Source organism: Brachyistius frenatus, unplaced genomic scaffold, assembly GCF_029030835.1.
Source record: "Brachyistius frenatus isolate BFR_SWC_R1_liver_20210118 unplaced genomic scaffold, ASM2903083v1 Contig_255, whole genome shotgun sequence".
NCBI lineage: Eukaryota > Metazoa > Chordata > Actinopteri > Embiotocidae > Brachyistius > Brachyistius frenatus.
This window is the reverse complement of record NW_027210854.1, coordinates 201,231-218,259: the sequence shown is the minus strand read 5'-3', so window position 1 is coordinate 218,259 and position 17,029 is coordinate 201,231. Positions and strand designations below refer to the sequence as shown.

Genomic DNA, 17,029 nt, shown 5'->3' with positions numbered 1-17,029 from the left:
AGATTCAAGAACACCTGTTTTTGGGGGCGTGTCTGTTTGATTGACAGGCCTGTGGTGCAGTCAGGTTACAGCTATCGGTGGGCGGGACGTAGTATCGTCAGGTTTCCAATCAGATCAGTCAGATCCACCGCTGGCTCCTCCCCCAGCTCGTCCAAATATGGTCACTTCCTGCTCCAAACCGCTCCAAACTAGCAACTTTGGTGACGGACAGAATCTGAACTGGAGGATTCATAACGTTCACAAACCAACGATGACATCACTGCTGGTTGATGATTGGTTAATCCTCTATAACGAAGATAAAACTTTAATTTCTCAATTTATGAACCTGAATACTCAGATTTCATGTCACCGTTATGTTACTAAGATGAATGTTATAATATTCTTGTCCTGTCTTTGACCTGTAAATGTCCAGCCTTCAACCATTCAAATTCTTTGGATTCACTTCTCCGTGCCCGACTGACCTTAAAGGTGCTGTCAGAGATCGCATCTCTATCACACGGAGGGAGGACGGACAGTAGAGTTTGAGGGGAAAGAGGAAGATGAGAGTGAAATATGAACAAAGAGATTCATAGTGAGGTGATGAAGACGTCAGGACACTGAGGAGGAGACAAGTGAAGGCTACAGAGTGACTTCATGAGACTCAATTTATAGTTTTTAATCAAGTAAACTATACTATTGTGGTAACTCTTTCTTTTTATCAAAACGTACTAAATATGTTCAGGTGACAGACTTGGAAACAACAGACTAAAGAGAGTTGAAAGTACAGTAATATATTTACAGCTCCTTTGGGAAGTTCAGATTTATCAGTTATGCCATTCACATGAATTTAACAAATGTAACTCAGTGTATCCTGAACCAACTAAATCAGTACACTGGTTTGTGGTGCTCACACCAAAAGGATTCTACTGGAGGGGCGGCGCTTCTAGCCAGAACCATTTTAAAGAGCCCTTGAAGAACCTTTGCATTTTCAAGGTTTCTTAGAAAGAAAAGACTTCTTAAAGTGAGTTACACATTACTAACTAGAGGGGTGATATGGCTCTAAGATACTATCACCATATATCTGGATATTTTTTGCGATATCGATATTCTTGACGATATGACAAAATACTGAAAAATATTTGATTAGTAATAATATACAATTTCAACAAAAGTGTTTTAGATTTAGATATAGTCAGCAAAAATGTAACATTATGCCTTCAAAGATTCATTAAAAACTAAACAGAAATGACCTGTGAGTTCTTTAGTTTGTAAACAGCAGTATGTTGAAGTGAGATTGGGATCCGGTCGACAGCGCTGAAGTGCAGCGGCACAGGACGACTAACATGATCAACTGCAGAGGAAGTGCACATCATCAACATCTCAAAACCTTTGCTGCTCCAGAGAAGATATTTAGGTGGATTTATACCTCCACTTTTTCCTTTCACGCGATCAACCAGTGTTTAAAAGTGAAACTGTGTCATAATTCTCCACTTAAAAGGGTTTCCTTCCTGGTTGCCCTGGGCGACAGCTGCATGTTCTAATGGGCTTCACATGTTTAGTGATGTCACTCGTGAAGGGAACACGGGTCTGTATGTATACACAGTGAGTGTGTGACAGAAGCACAGCATGTGCCAATCAAGTGTGCGGTGCCTCCCCTATGACCAGAGGGATTCCTTTTGGTTCATGAGGTTGCCCGGCAACCGTGTAGCTGTGATGTCACAGAGACACACAACAAAGAGCAGCAGATATGGAGAGACAGATCACTACGGTTACAGTGAAGAGATGAAACTGAGCATGTGTTCTCAGTGTAAACAAACTAAGTGGATTCTTAAGCATTTGAATTTATGAAGCAATAATTTAACATTATGCTTAAATTAATCAGAAATTAGCTTTCTAGCAAAGAGTTGAATGAATGAGTGAAGCGTTGAACTGTTCACAGACGATGGTTTTCACAAGTGTTCCTGAGCCCATGCAGTGATTTCCACTCCAGAATAGTGTGTTTTTAATGCAGTGCTGCCTGAAGGCCCGAAGATCACCACCATCCAATATTGGTTTCCAGCCTTGTCCCTTGTGTTCAGAGATTTCTCCAGATTCTCTGAATCTTTTAATGATATTATGAACCGTAGACGATGAAATCCACTAATTCTTTGTAGTTTTACGTTGAGGAACATTATTCTTAGATTGTTGAACTATTTTCCCAAACAGTCTTTCACAGAGTGGTGAACCTCTCCCCATCTTCACTGCTGAGAGACTCTGCCTCTCTGAAATCATCTTTTTATACCCAATCATGTTACTGATCTGTTGCCATGGTAACCTGATTAGTTGTCAGCGTTAGACAAATTTTCCAGTCTTTTGTTGACCCTGTCATAACTTTTTCGCCCGCATCAAATTCGAAATAAGAATATATTTTTCATGAAAATATAATTTCTCAGTTTCAGCATTTGATATGTTGTCTTCGGTCTATTTTCAATTAAATATGATTTTATGTGATTTGCAAAATATTGCATTGTTTTAATTTCAACTTTTTCTTCGTAACACGAAGATAAGAAATATCTTAACTACTCACCCAAATTCCTAGAACTAGAACTATGTTCGCAGGAAGATAAATGTGGATCTTTTTATTACCACTCAATCAAGTCCAACACAACTCCAGTCTGATGTCCAGAAATTCACCACCAGGAAGTGTTCCAAGACATAAAGCGTGTGTGGAGAGCAGGACTGCCAAATTAGGATAGTGATGATGATTACAGTGATACCACTGAAGAGGAGGGAAGGTAAACAGGCACATTAATTATGCTCACAGAGGAAAAGACAGAGAGGAGAACAAAAGCAAAGGGCAGAACTGTAAGTTGTGAAGCAGTTTGCTTCAGCATAACAGTGTTTGTGACCGACATCCCGCTGAGGAGGGCTGAGCAGGAAACTGTGGGCTAAGCAGGCCCTCGCTACAGGAAGAGTGTCTAAATAGCTGCAGTGGAGCGTTTTCACGGTCTGCTGCTGGAAACCAGACGGCTGAGCGACCGTATGATAAAAGCATCCACACAGCAGCTTCTCTGTGTCAAACACAAGTCACTCACAGGACTGAGATAATCGTCACGATCCAAGCACTTCTAAATATAGACATCTCGCTATAACTGGGTCGGTAGCTAACTGAACAACTGGAGAAACCTCCGTTAATTATTCGGACCCGAGTGGTGCGAAGGCACCTTCATAATTCAAGGAATTATTATTTTTCTGACAAGAGTTGCCTTTTTGGCAGCTTTAACATACTCAAAAACTTGTGAATCTTGGCACACCTGTCAATCGTGACAAAAATTTACGTTTTGTATAGGTTTTGTGAGTGGGCGTGGCCAAATAGCTCGCTAGCACCCTTTAAACTGCAGCACCGGCGCCTACTTTCACCTACATGTATGAAATTTGGTGCACACGTGTATCATACCTACGTCTACAAAAAAGTCTCCGGTACCATGACCTGAACTCAACAGGAATTTGCATTTTTTTGGCAAGTTACACATGTTGTACTTTGACGAACTCCAACAGAATTTATTGGACTGACTTGAAATTTGGTCTTCAGGCCTTTGGGATGAGAAGTTAAAAGGTCGTGTACTTTTTGAACGGTGGATGAGACGCTTAAAATGGCCGTCACACCATGAAACTACAAGTTGCTGTAATTTTTATGTACATATTCCGATCTTCTTAAAACTTTACATGTTTGATAAAAGTTCCATCCTGAAGACATCTGCATGGTCATATTCAGTCATAGTCATAGCGCCACCTGCTGGCAACATGAAATGAGATGTTGCATACTTTTACATGCTTCTTCCAGCTGGTTGATCACATCGACATAAAATCGGGTAGGAATAGTGTTTACACGTTATTGATGATGAATTGGCACGCCCGAGCGTCGCCATGGGGATGCTCCAAAGTTGGACGTTTCGTTATGCCAATTGAAGTTGTTTGTTTAAGGTCAAAGGATGCTCGCAACCTCATCAAACCTGGCACATGCATCAGGCGTGGTGAACACCACAGCTGCGTACAAACCCGACCCGCTGGCTCCCTGACGGACGCAGCGACAAAGCCCGCATATCACTGCTTGCAGTTTTATTTATTATTATTCAGTGAAGCTCAAATTTCTTGGCAGAGCTTTTGGTGCCCCATATTTATTTTTTCACATTCTCATTAAAACTGTTGGATCATTCCTCAAATGTTCATCGACACCAGAGCTCAGTGGCACGTTACACAGGCTGCAATGAGGCCTGGGACACCCATCTTAAATGTAAATGTTTATAATAGGGGCACATACTTCACCCAATTAACACCTCGTTGCCAAAGTCAGGAAATTTAACAGCAATGTCATGAATCCTGTATACCCCTTTATCAACAAGTGTGGGTCACAGAAATGGAACATACTCTCCAGGAACTGTCCAGCCTGGTCGGTGGCTGTAAAGCACCTGCAGCTGCTCCTGTCTGCTCGGGGTTAGATTTGCATTCTCATGTGTGGGTGTGTTTGTGTGTGTCTGAAATCCACATCAGCAGTGCTGCCTGCACATTCAGAGCTTTCTTTAAAACGAGCCAATCAAACAGCTGAAGTGCGTGTGGGCTGAGGTTTTAATTCTTTCACCTTGGAGACCAAAGCGGGGCACTTCTTCAGTGTTAGTCATTCAGGCACTTGAATCACTGGAATAATATGGCAGGTTCCCTCTGCTTTGTTCAGTGCCTGTAACGGCTCATTAGGCTCTTTGTAGTGTTCAAAGATGCTGAAGAATATGTTTATAGTACTTCAACTATAAAGAGAGGTTGTTAAGAGGAACCACCCGATTGATAAAATGCCAAAGACACTAACACATTTTGAACAAGCGGTTAAGTAAACATTTTCAAACTGCTAAGTTATTAGCATTTAAAGCTGCAGTGCTGACCTTCGCCCTTCCCTTGACAGTGACAGTACTTTCAAAAGCACTGTCAACTAGGGCAGCACAATTCATTAAATCACAATCTCACTTCACGCCTCTATGCGATCTCATTTATTAAATGATAAGAGTTTTGCCACATTTTCATTCAGGACATCAGCCACGTCAAACCATGGCGCCTTGTCTCTTCCTCCATCAATAACAAGGTAGCGTTACATCATGTGAAGCAGAGCAGCAGAGTCAACGATGAAATGACAACACTCAGAGGAATACTGGTTCAAAGGGTAAAGAAGAGACGGCCAGAGACTACAGCTGGTTGTTTTTATGTTCAGTGATTCATGAACCGTAAAACAGAGTTCCCTTTCTGTTGTCCACAGTTTATATATGCAGATATCCTGACGGGTATCATGTCGAGTTCTGCCCGCCTGCTGAGAATTACATGCACCTCGCAGGTGCGCTCGAGTCCGTCTGCACCGAGTGCCGCTCACAGCTTTACTTTTCTTCGCTGTGAATACAGTCTGGTAGATCTGAGAGATGGACCAATCAGTGACCGGTATCGGTGGTTAACCATGTTTGTCCCGCCCCTCCTCCACTGTGATTGGATGGCTGGTGACAGTGACTGAGTGCTACAGGTCCGATTGTCGAAAAATAAGCCCTATACAATCATTTCAGTTCACTGAATGTACAGACTGTTCTCTGCAGTCTGTGTTTGGCACAGAAGGAGACGGTGGTCTGAGAGGAGGTTACGTTACAGATGGTCAGAGACATCGAGAGCTGTGGTGTCGTGGTGATTTGGTGCTGTGTCCCAAACTTACTGTATACAGTCATTCAGTAATCATAATCTCGTATTAATTATTGTAATTATGACAACAAGGATCTCCTGAAAAAGCTTCTTTTTTTTTTTTAACCAAAATTAGGGGAATTCCCTCATGTTATTGATGTGCTCATTTTAAGTGGAGATATTTCCCCAAATCTTATAAAACCTCACATAACACAGAACTGTTGTCCATGAGCTTAAAAAGGATTTGAAATGGTTTTGCAGGACGTAGACACATCATGTGCTCCTGCTGATACAGGCAACAGACCAGAAACCTTTCTGTGTGCTCATTTTTTTGGGGAATCAAACGCAGCTCTTTGGGAATTCTCTCTGCGTCTAATTCAGATGTGATGTCACCAAGTGCCTCCCGGAAAAACACCATCTTGCGATCGCATTAATGAAAACAAATTCAAGCAAACTCTGCAATATTTACAGGAGGCTGCAATTCTTTTTTAATTCCCACGATTTTATTCGCAAAAAAAGTCATCAGCAGAATCTGTGTGGAAAGTAATAACTGCATAAAATACATCTTTTCAGACAAAACTCATTTTATTACCAATAAAGCTGTCAATTACATCAACATATTTGAGAAAATCCACTACAGAATCAAACATTTTTGATCAAAACAATCAAAAAAACTGGAGGTACTGTTTACTTGGCTTCTGGTTGATGCAGGACATCCTGTAGAGATTTGGGAGTTTTTTGTTTTTTTTATACACTTTATTAATCCCCGAGGGGAAATGTCTTCACTACAGCAGGGGGGCTCTCAGGGGGGAGATGCTGCAGCAGGCTGCCACTAGTGCGGCGCCAGGTAACCTGACCTGAGGTGCATGTTTTTGGATGATGGGAGGAAGCCGGAGAACCCGGAGAGAACCCACGCAAGCACAGGGAGAACATGCAAACTCCGCACAGAAAGGCCCAGGACCGGATTCGAACCCGGAACCTTTTTTGCTGTGAGGTGACAGTGCTAACCACTGCACCACCGTGTACCTGGGTCTGATTTACTGAAGGTCTGTGTGTGTAAAATGACCTGCAAACTTCACACCACCTGCAAAAAGATGTCCAGCTGATCTACTAACGACATGCAGTGAGGATTGCATCTTTCAAATGTGCAGTTTAACACACGTTGTCCATTCTGCATGTTTTCCGGCATCATATATAATATTGGATGTTTCTGCTTGAAGGTGTAAAAAAGGTGCTTGAAGGAGACACAGGAAACCAGAGAATACGTAGAGAACGAGGTTTTACACCCGTTAAACATTTCTGATGTCAGAGGAAGAAATTAATCAGACATATCGTTTGTCCAGCGATGATATTTCTGAGTTATTGAATGAACTGAAAGATGATTGACAGTCAACAACAAGGAGGAGCCAAGAAATACTAGCAAAGTCAGAACTTCTTCCGACTCAGCATTTTGCTGCCTCTGGGTGGTTCCAGCGTATCTCTGCTTGGATCTCCCTCCAGTCCTGTTATTCAGGTGAGCTGTCACATCCTGAATGAGTCCTGCAGAATTCACAGGTAGCTTCATCAGGTTCACGAGACCTCCAGGAGCTGAATGAAACATCAGCTGCTCATCACAGAAAGATCTGGACCTGCTGATTGCTTTGTTAGAAGATCTCATCTACCGTCCTGTTTTATTGTTGACGTTTTATTATGAAGACTTTTTTCTCCTTTTTGTTTTTCCCACAGTATTGACTTTTTTGCTGATAATCTCCTATAAAGGGTTTTGTTCTTGTTATATTTCTATTTCTTAATTCCAATGGGATCAGATTTCCTTTTGCGGTCGCTCTGTTTTCCATTGCTGGAATCACTTTAACACACAGACCCTCATTTAAATACAGAGATTTGCACCTGATATCAATGATGCAATTACTCAGTAAATCACCCACAAAACAGGTGCAAAATAAATGTGCAAAATTTTGGAAAAAGCACACAATTTAGTACCTTTATTTGAGATCTTAGTAAATCAGGACTTAAATGTCTTATTTATTTCTGTTTGGTATTTAATTTAATTTAATATACATCCTCCCCTGACACACACAGAGGGAATCACAAACATAGCACATGAGAAATGTCCTCTCTAAATTAATTTAGTCCCAAAGCGAACCACTTTCCAGCAGTGGAAAACATTTCTGAGTTTCTTTCCGTACGATGTATTTAATGTGCTGCATCAAAGGTAATCAGACAAAGTTCAAGACAAATTTAGTGACTGATTCTCAAACTGCATGGATGACCTTAGGGGCTGCAGACTGAGCTCCATCTTTACCCATAAAAGGACTGCTCCTGATCGCTGACACACACACACACACACACACACACACACACACACACACACACACACACACACACACACACACACACACACACACACACACACACACACACACACACACACACACTATTCCTGCTTGTTGTCCCAGACTATCTTCATCTCTCAACCCTTGTTGTTCCAACTGCCTGTTTTCACTTCCTCTTTAAAGAATGGAAGATGGATCTTCTCTGCGTTAGTTAATCTCAGTGTTCACAGCTCACAGCAACCAACATCTGCTAAACTTCTACCAGTTTTGGGCCAACAGCAGGTGTCCATTGTCAACGTAAGGAAAAGACATGGATGTGTGCTGTGCGGTGATCTACTGTGGTTAACGACCACAGCGCAGAATGACACTGGAGGGGACACTATGATGGTGATGAGCTCTGCTGTTCTCCAGCCTACTGGGGATGTAGCCTCACAAATACCAGGAGTATTTATGGAAGGTCTGGGTGTCATGGCAACTGGGGGGGGATTGTGTGTAAAACGCAGAGTCGGATGGAAAGGCCAAGCTATACACAACAACTGACTGTACTGTACTCAAAGGGGAGCGGCTCTTCCTCTGCCTGTGATGGATCGGTGTCATCTATATGAAGCGGCATTATGAATGAAATACTTCTTTCCCCAGAGCCAAGCTTTATCTACACCCTTCATAGGCAAAACGTCCATCATTTTGTTAGTAACTACTATATCTCTTCCAGATATGTTTTAAAACACAAAAATTTAAATCAAATTATTATTCTTGGATGAAAAACGTGTAAAATGTGAATATCGTTTGTCCTGAAGACTGAATGCAGGACACAAGATGCTCGGCTGAAAAGTCAGTTCTCAATGTATTGATTCTGCTGGTTTCAAGTTTTCACATGTCACTTGTGTAAGATGCATATTGAGCCAAAAACTAACTGTAATGTCACAAATCTTTACTTTCAGGTGAAAAATAATTGTCAGTAATGTATGACAGTATCACATGAACAGCATGTTCTGTATTTGGATTTGATCAAATATTATAGCAAAGGTCAATTCCTGGTTTTGATTCAGATCAAAGATAAAAACCAAACCACATGCTCTGAGCTGTACTGAGGACAGCATTAATGCGTATATAAGGACCTTTGTATACTTTACGGTAGTTAACTTGTCAAACAGCGTCTGAAACAGACAATCGCACTCACTGAATGGAAGTTTGACATGATATCAAGGCAGGAAGTGAACGTCTCTGTGTTTATAATAGAGTGCAACAATATAAAAGCCTTCAGAGAGAGACTATCAGACACCATGTGGACACTCAGAACACTTTTACCTTTAGACTAACATGACATTTGTATGGAGCCCTGGAAAGAAAAAAAAAATGAAATCGCGCCCACGAGATAATAAATCGTGTGCACCAGATGGCATTTTGTGCGGTTTTCCAGTGGAACGATTCAATTTTGAAGCAGCAATACAAAGTGTGATGATCGAGACAAATAAGGTCAAATGTACAGAGCTCAGGAGAGAAAAATAAATTAAATCGTGGCCACGAGGTAGCATTACATGCACACATTTTAATTAATTTGTTCGCACGAGATACGTTAATATGGAGAGAGACAGCTATAAACTATAAAGTCAATAGCATCCTCAAAGTTAGTGACCATATTTGGACAAGCTGGGGGAGGAGCCAGCGGTGGATCTGACCGATCTGATTGGAAACCTGACGATACTACGTCCCGCCCACCGATAGCTGTAACCTGACTGCACCACAGGCCTGTCAATCAAACAGACACGCCCTCAAAAACAGGTCTTCTTGAATCTTCTTTTCTAATGAATGAGGGATTATTTTCAGATGGACCTCCAGAAAACTAATAAGAAGGAGTGACTTTAGCTAACAACACCGAGATAACTGATGGACACATTTTATTCACTTTGGACTTGATGAGAGAAGTTGAATGGGAGTCTATGGAGCCGGAGGCTTTTTGGAGCCGACCTCTGGTGGCACTCGATGGTATTGCAGTGGAAGCTACGTCCACTTTTATACACAGTCTGTGATGTGAAGGGAGTTACTGCTGAACTGAATGTTTTGGAAATGTTCCAGCTGGATCCAGAGGTTAAAGCTGATTCTGTTTGACATGGTGAAATGAAATTAGAGAGACAAGTAACACTTTGACATGTAACTGGTTCGTCCACCATCTCCTGGATCACTGACTACCTGACAGGCAGACCACAGTTTGTCCGTCTGGGCAGTGTGCTGTCTGATACGGTGGTCAGTGGTACTGGAGCTCCTCAGGGAACTGTTCTGTCTCCTTCCTGTTCACCTTATACACCACTGACTTCCAGAACAACTCAGAGTCAAGACATCTGCAGAAGTTCTCTGATGACTCTGCAGTGGACGGTGTATAAGGGATGGACGGGAGGAGGAGTCAGTGGACGGTGTATAAGGGATGGACGGGAGGAGGAGTCAGTGGTCGGTGTATAAGGGATGGACGGGAGGAGGAGTCAGTGGACGGTGTATAAGGGATAGACGGGAGGAGGAGTCAGTGGACGGTGTATAAGGGATGGACGGGAGGAGGAGTCAGTGGACGGTGTATAAGGGATGGACGGGAGGAGGAGTCAGTGGACGGTGTATAAGGGATAGACGGGAGGAGGAGTCAGTGGACGGTGTATAAGGGATGGACGGGAGGAGGAGTCAGTGGACGGTGTATAAGGGATGGACGGGAGGAGGAGTCAGTGGACGGTGTATAAGGGATAGACGGGAGGAGGAGTCAGTGGACGGTGTATAAGGGATAGACGGGAGGAGGAGTCAGTGGACGGTGTATAAGGGATGGACGGGAGGAGGAGTCAGTGGACGGTGTATAAAGGATGGACGGGAGGAGGAGTACAGGGCAGTAGTGGAGGACTTTGTGGAGTGGGCGGGAAGAAATCACCTCCTCCTGAACGTGGCCAAGACCAGAGAGATGGTGGTCGACTTCAGGAGGAAAACGACGGCTCCACAACTGCTGAGAGTTCTGGGAGAGGAGGTGGACATGGTGGAGGAGTACAAGTACCTGGTGTCTCCATGACAACAGACTGAACTGGAAGACCAACATCAACGCTGTCTACAAGAAGGTGATGAGTCGACTCTTTTTCTTGAGGAAACTTTGATCCTTCAATGTGTGCAGTGAGATGTTGGAGATGTTCTACCATCTGTTGTGGCCAGTGAACTGTACTTCTAGTAGTCTGCTGGGGGGGAGAGGTGGAGGGGAGGGAGGGTGAGCATTGGAGACACCAACAGACTTAACAAACTGGTTAAGAAGGCCGGCTCCATCATTGGCTGCAAACTGGACAGTCTGGAAAAGGTGGTGGAGAGGAGGACGCTGAGGAAACTATTGTCCATATTGGATAATCCTGTCCACCCTCTCCACCTGCTGCAGGGACAGAGGAGGACGTTCTTCAAAAGACTCATCCAGCTCTGCTGTCACAAGGACTGCTGCAGGGATTCCTGATACAGGAGATCATTCCAGATACAGGAGCTCATTCCTGATACAGGAGATCATTCCAGATACAGGAGATCATTCCTGATCCATTCCTGCTCATGCTCATTCCAGTCACTCATTCCTGATACAGGAGATCATTCCAGATACAGGAGCTCATTCCTGATACAGGATTCCATGATACAGGAGATCATTCCTATCCACTGCAATCAGACTGTACAATAACTCACCTCTGGTCAAATCAATCACACAACAATAACACCCTTGCACTACTGTTTTGTCTGTTGGTTTGTTCTAATTCATTGCACTGTTGTTTAGTTTAGTTTAGTTTATTTAAATATTATTTTATTTTATTGTATAGAATGTGCATTTTGTTTTAAATTATATTCAATATTTTTGCCCTGTAAATGCTGCTGTAATATAAAAATTTCCCTCTGAGGGATTAATAAAGTATCTATCTATCTATCTATCTATCTATCTATCTATCTATCTATCTATCTATCTATCTATCTATCTATCTATCTATCTATCTATCTATCTATCTAATAGATGTTATTCTTGATGTGACTTTTGGCTTTTAAGGTTTAGTGGTTATTTAGACATGAACATCACAAATAACTACAGGCTGGATGACTATGTTGTTTTTTCAATTTATTTAGTGCGACAATGATCACCATTTTATGACAATTTTATTGTAACAATGCAAAATGGGTCAGTTCCAGTGATTAGGACATCATCACCTTCATAATAAGTTTGAGCCTCCAACTTTAGGATTTTGGTTGAATGTTTTTGCTCTCACAGCAACAGTTTTTGGCCACAGCAGTGAGCTGTTTTCAGAGAAAAAGCTCTAAAAAGACTCTGTGCTCTATGTGCTCAGACATCACAAAGTAAAGCTGGTGAACATAGAGGGGAATTTAACCATTAAAAGACACAAAAACAGTTAAAAGAAAGTGATTATTGGACTTTTAATCACCAGGTGGTGACATAAAGCTCATAAACAACTTTTCCATGCTGACTTAAAAACAACAAAGCTGCCTTCAAGAGGCCAAAACATGGGTTTGAACAACGTTCAGCCAGTTCAACCTGTTGACACTGTTTCAAAAATGAAATCCAGAAAACGGCTGAAATATATTCAATTACAGATCTTGTGCCGGTACAGGAATCCTCAAGGTGGGAAGGGTTGAAGGCTCAGCAGCGAACCACCTATCTAGGTTTTCTGCCTGGACATCAAACAGTGCACATAATGGCGGAGCTAACAACAATGCTTCCAGTCACCTGTGAGGGGCGCTGCGATGCTGAGAGCTACTGATTGAATAAGTGACAATAATGCGTTTGGCCGTGCGTTTGGTTTTAAAGATTCATGTGGTGAACACCTCCGTCACTTCATTTCTCTGGTAAATGTTCACGTTTCTTGTGTGGTGGTGTTTGGTAATCGGGATCATCTTCTATTCGGGTCACTATGGGAATTAAAGGAATTAATTTGAATTGGAGTGCGCCTGCTCTGGTCCTAATCACATAGATCCTTGCTCAGACAGGTGACTGATCATCTCTTAATCCTCCTGATGAATTACTGTCTGATGGGTCCTCAGCAGGAGGCTTCCAGCACCGTCTTCACAGACCTGCACCAAGTGCTACCATCATTTCAACATGCTCACAACATCCTCACGCAGTGTGCACACACATGGCCGTGTACTGTACACTGCACACCGTGAATGTGGGCAGCATGACAGCACTGTTGAATGATCCTCATCCATTCAGCCTCCCGCTCAGACGCTCTATCGTGTTTCTGCCTCTCTCTTTTTCTCTATTGATCTTCTTCTGACTCGCACAGCTCTGCCCTCTCTCACAGAAGAGGATCAGTCCCTCGTGTTCATCACCAACCAGGTGGATGCTATCGAGGAACAAATAACCCTGCATTCGGTAATGGCTTGATGAAATGTAATTAAGCATGCCCCACTGGAAATCAATCATGAGAAATCAAGTCTCCAGCTAAGCGCCATTCATCCCAAAGAGGCAACCTATACTCAACATAAGGACAGTTTCATCACAGATTTAAATATAATAGCATTAGATGTATAGTTAAAGGCAGTTATCTCAAGATAAAAATAATAATCTGGAGTATAAATAATTATCCTGTTAATTTAATATATCCTGCTGATGTCCAGGATCGACATGATTTTTTTTCCCCATGATTTTGCCCTTGAATTTCAATGTCCAGACTAAGGTCACTGAATCGTTGTCTTGGAGTATGTTGTCAGGATATTTTTAAGATGTTTTTTCCTGGAAAAGATTGACCTGACCCAGAGAGGTGTGTCAAAAACCAGCTGATCAAACTACTGTATTGATCCTGTGTCCTGTGGCCAGCTGCTTCCTAAGGCATCTTATATATATATACATATATATATATATATACACACATATACATACATACATATGCGCATATATATGTATGTATATGTATATAGCCTATGAAGTTGAATTGGCTAAAAAAAAGAGAGAAGAAAAAAAACAAATAGGTATACCTATGCAGTAGCAAAAAGATAAATGTGCCATAAAGCAAAGACAGATCAGACTAAAGTCATGACAACAACCAGCGCGCGCACCGACATGGAAGCACGAGAACAACACAGACATGGGAGAACACAGGAGGAGTAATCACAAGAAAGTCTGTCCTACCTCTGGCCATTGCTGCTCCCACTACCGTCCATGTAACATCCCTGTTTGATGGTTGAGTGAAGACCCGGCTGGTCGGACGGACAGACGGACGGTGTCCGTGTGGCAGGACTGAACTCGTCTGGTTCCCGTAGAGCCGACAGCAGCCAAACACTCAGCTCCATGCAGCACGGCGGCGGAGGTAGTGAAGCCTCAGCCAGGACAGCACCAACATCCCTCCCATCCAGCCTGAATTAATGAAGGCTTTTTTCTCCCGCTATCGCCCTCCCTTTCCCCGTTCCTCTCTCTGACTCGCACGCGCATGGCTAACGCGCTCCTTTCAGCTTCCCCGTGTTGGTCGGCTTCCTCTCGTGCTCTCTTTCCTCGTTATGTCTCGCTGATCAACAACTGTGAATGCTTTCTTCTCTTTAAATGTTGACACAATTGCACAAAAGCACCGCATGTCTTTTAATTAGCTAATAACAAGCAGAAAATAAACCAATGAATGAATAGCTGCAAAAAAGATAGAAAAAGAAAAGGATTTGCCCCGTTTTAGGCTAATTTTGTTTAAGTTCCAGTTTAAGTGTCAGCTTTGCTGAGGAAGGTTCCAGACTGAGTGAAATGACCCGGAAGTAAAAAAGTGGCCATATTTATGTTGTGTTCAAATGGAGCTCCTGTGTACAACACGGGAAATCATGCCCACTATATGCTTGGCATTGAAGCACAGACTGTATATAAAAGTGGCGTTATCTTCGGAGTTTAAAAAAAATTGGCTAATGGGGAGGTTCCTTAAGATGCAATACCAGCGAGTGCCACTAGAGGTCGGCTCCAAAAAGCCTCCGGCTCCATAGACTCCCATTCAACTTCTCTCATCAAATCCAAAGTGAATAAAATGTGTCCATCAGTTATCTCGGTGTTGTTAGCTAAAGTCACTCCTTCTTATTAGTTTTCTGGAGGTCCATCTGAAAATAATCCCTCATTCATTAGAAAAGAAGATTCAAGAAGACCTGTTTTTGGGGGCGTGTCTGTTTGATTGACAGGTCTGTGGTGCAAAATCTTTTAGTAGTAGTTTATCATAACAGGAACACTAGAAAAATAAGGAGACAGCAAGCGTTGCTCTTTTCAAAGGCAAAACAAAGTCAATGTGCTACAGCACCTCTTAAACCCACAAATTAACAAATTAAACCTCAATTGTTTTATCTTTACAGAAACCACATTGTTAAAATCATCATTTGTGGCTTCATGGCCCCCGTGTCCTTCGCAGCACTTGGCAAGTGAGCAAAGTAAACAAACACATTTCCCAAAATATTGAACTATTCCTTTAACCATGACTACCACTTCTCCTAATGACTCTCCAAGCACGATGACCATTACAGATCAAGAAATCATGCTTTGCAAAAACACATGGTTGGGGTTCGGTAAAAGAACATGGTTGAGGTGTCACCTCCTGGATTCGAACCTCATCGTCGTATGGCAGCCTGTGACTTTGGTCATATCATCCCACGTCACATGACATTTACATGCATGTAAGTTTCCCGCTTACAAAGGGAGTAACTTTCACACCTAGACAGCCCAAAGCGTGGTTATCTTACGTTTTGCTGCAGTGGATAAGCGTGTCTATGTCACGCTTTGCCGTGATGCTGGGTTGGATAACAAATGAGCATCATTACGTTTCCCAAAATGTATTTTCTGTTTCAACATAAACACAATTACTAGCAGGCAGAACAATCTGTGCAGGTATTTCTGTATTTTCAGAATAAAATTGAGTCTATTTTGACTTTGTTCTGTTCACAATGGTCCTTTATTTACAGAAGAAAATAAGAAAAAGAAAGTAAATCTGAACGAGAAACCTCTTCTACAGTTTCCTTGACTATTTTTTGCCATTCATCAAGCCGGTAGTGTGTGGGTACCTCATGGAGAAGACATCAGGCTCGTTTCATCACAGCAGTTCAAAAGCATCAAACAGTATGAGAAACCTTCAAGAGTGGTTAGCGAGTAGATTTAAAAAATGTGATGCTCAGATTGAAGGTTGCAAGTACGTTGGTTTCATGAGAAATTATCCGCGTGGGTTTGAACCACATTCTGCGGTTTCACTGCCTCCAAACTTCCTGTTTCTCTTCGACATTAATATTTTTACAGTCTGAGTCAGGGACAACTAATGTATGGGCTGAAAATGATAGTGTACACATACCTCATCAGCATGTGTGTTGATTACACAACAATGCAGGCAGCTCCTCATGCACGCAAAAACCAGTAAGACAACTGCAAACAGGAAGTAGGAGGTAGTACGAAATGGACCAACGATGCAGAAACAACACATTCATGCTTTTTTATTCCACTGATTCAGCTCTTTAACATGTTTAGCTTTTTTTAACTAGTAAAATGACTGGAAAAAATTGCAAGAGTAATTCAGTCTGTGTATCTGTCTCATCTGAGCTCCATTCATCTGCATCAACACCTCCCCCACAGCAAATGTATGAAAGAGTTCCGAAAAATTGAGAGCCATTCTTAACATTTGTGCACATTTCATAACAGCACACTCACCGGCTGGTAAGTGGCTGACGACTCACTCACTGAAAAGAATGGTTTGGTTTTTTGTGGCCTTGACATCAAGCATTCATTCCTGCATCAGCTGGCAGTCATTACAAAAATGATGTACACATTGAGAATTATTTGCCAGGCCTCCCACGAGATGTGCTCATTGAAAGCATCCACTGCTCAGAATTAGTTATAGAAGAGACGACCCTCTAAGATCAGCGCTGAACTATGAAGACAAGATCAAAACTGCACATTAAAGTCGTAATCGTTAAATACGTGCAGCTTAACACAACAGGGCTCTTTGAAAAGACACTTTGATCAAGAAATCAGTCAGTATTACGGACACCAACAATGGGATTTAACAAACAGTTTTCCAGACAGCTCACTGTGG

At 42.3% G+C, this 17,029-nt stretch overlaps 1 protein-coding gene across 6 annotated transcripts in view; it reads right to left on the bottom strand.

Moving 5' to 3' along the window:
• LOC138634242 (diacylglycerol kinase beta) overlaps positions 1 to 14,404 on the bottom strand; it is a 178,951-nt gene extending 164,547 nt beyond the window's left edge. For 2 of the 6 annotated variants that reach the window (XR_011311961.1, XM_069721010.1), the window contains exon 1: positions 14,125 to 14,398. The gene's annotated coding sequence lies outside the window, so the exon portion shown is untranslated. Of the gene's footprint in view, positions 1 to 14,124 lie in introns of all 6 variants that reach the window. The other 4 variants (XM_069721012.1, XM_069721011.1, XR_011311962.1 and 1 more) reach the window with 3 other exon arrangements.
• Between the last annotated feature and the right edge of the window lie 2,625 nt (positions 14,405 to 17,029).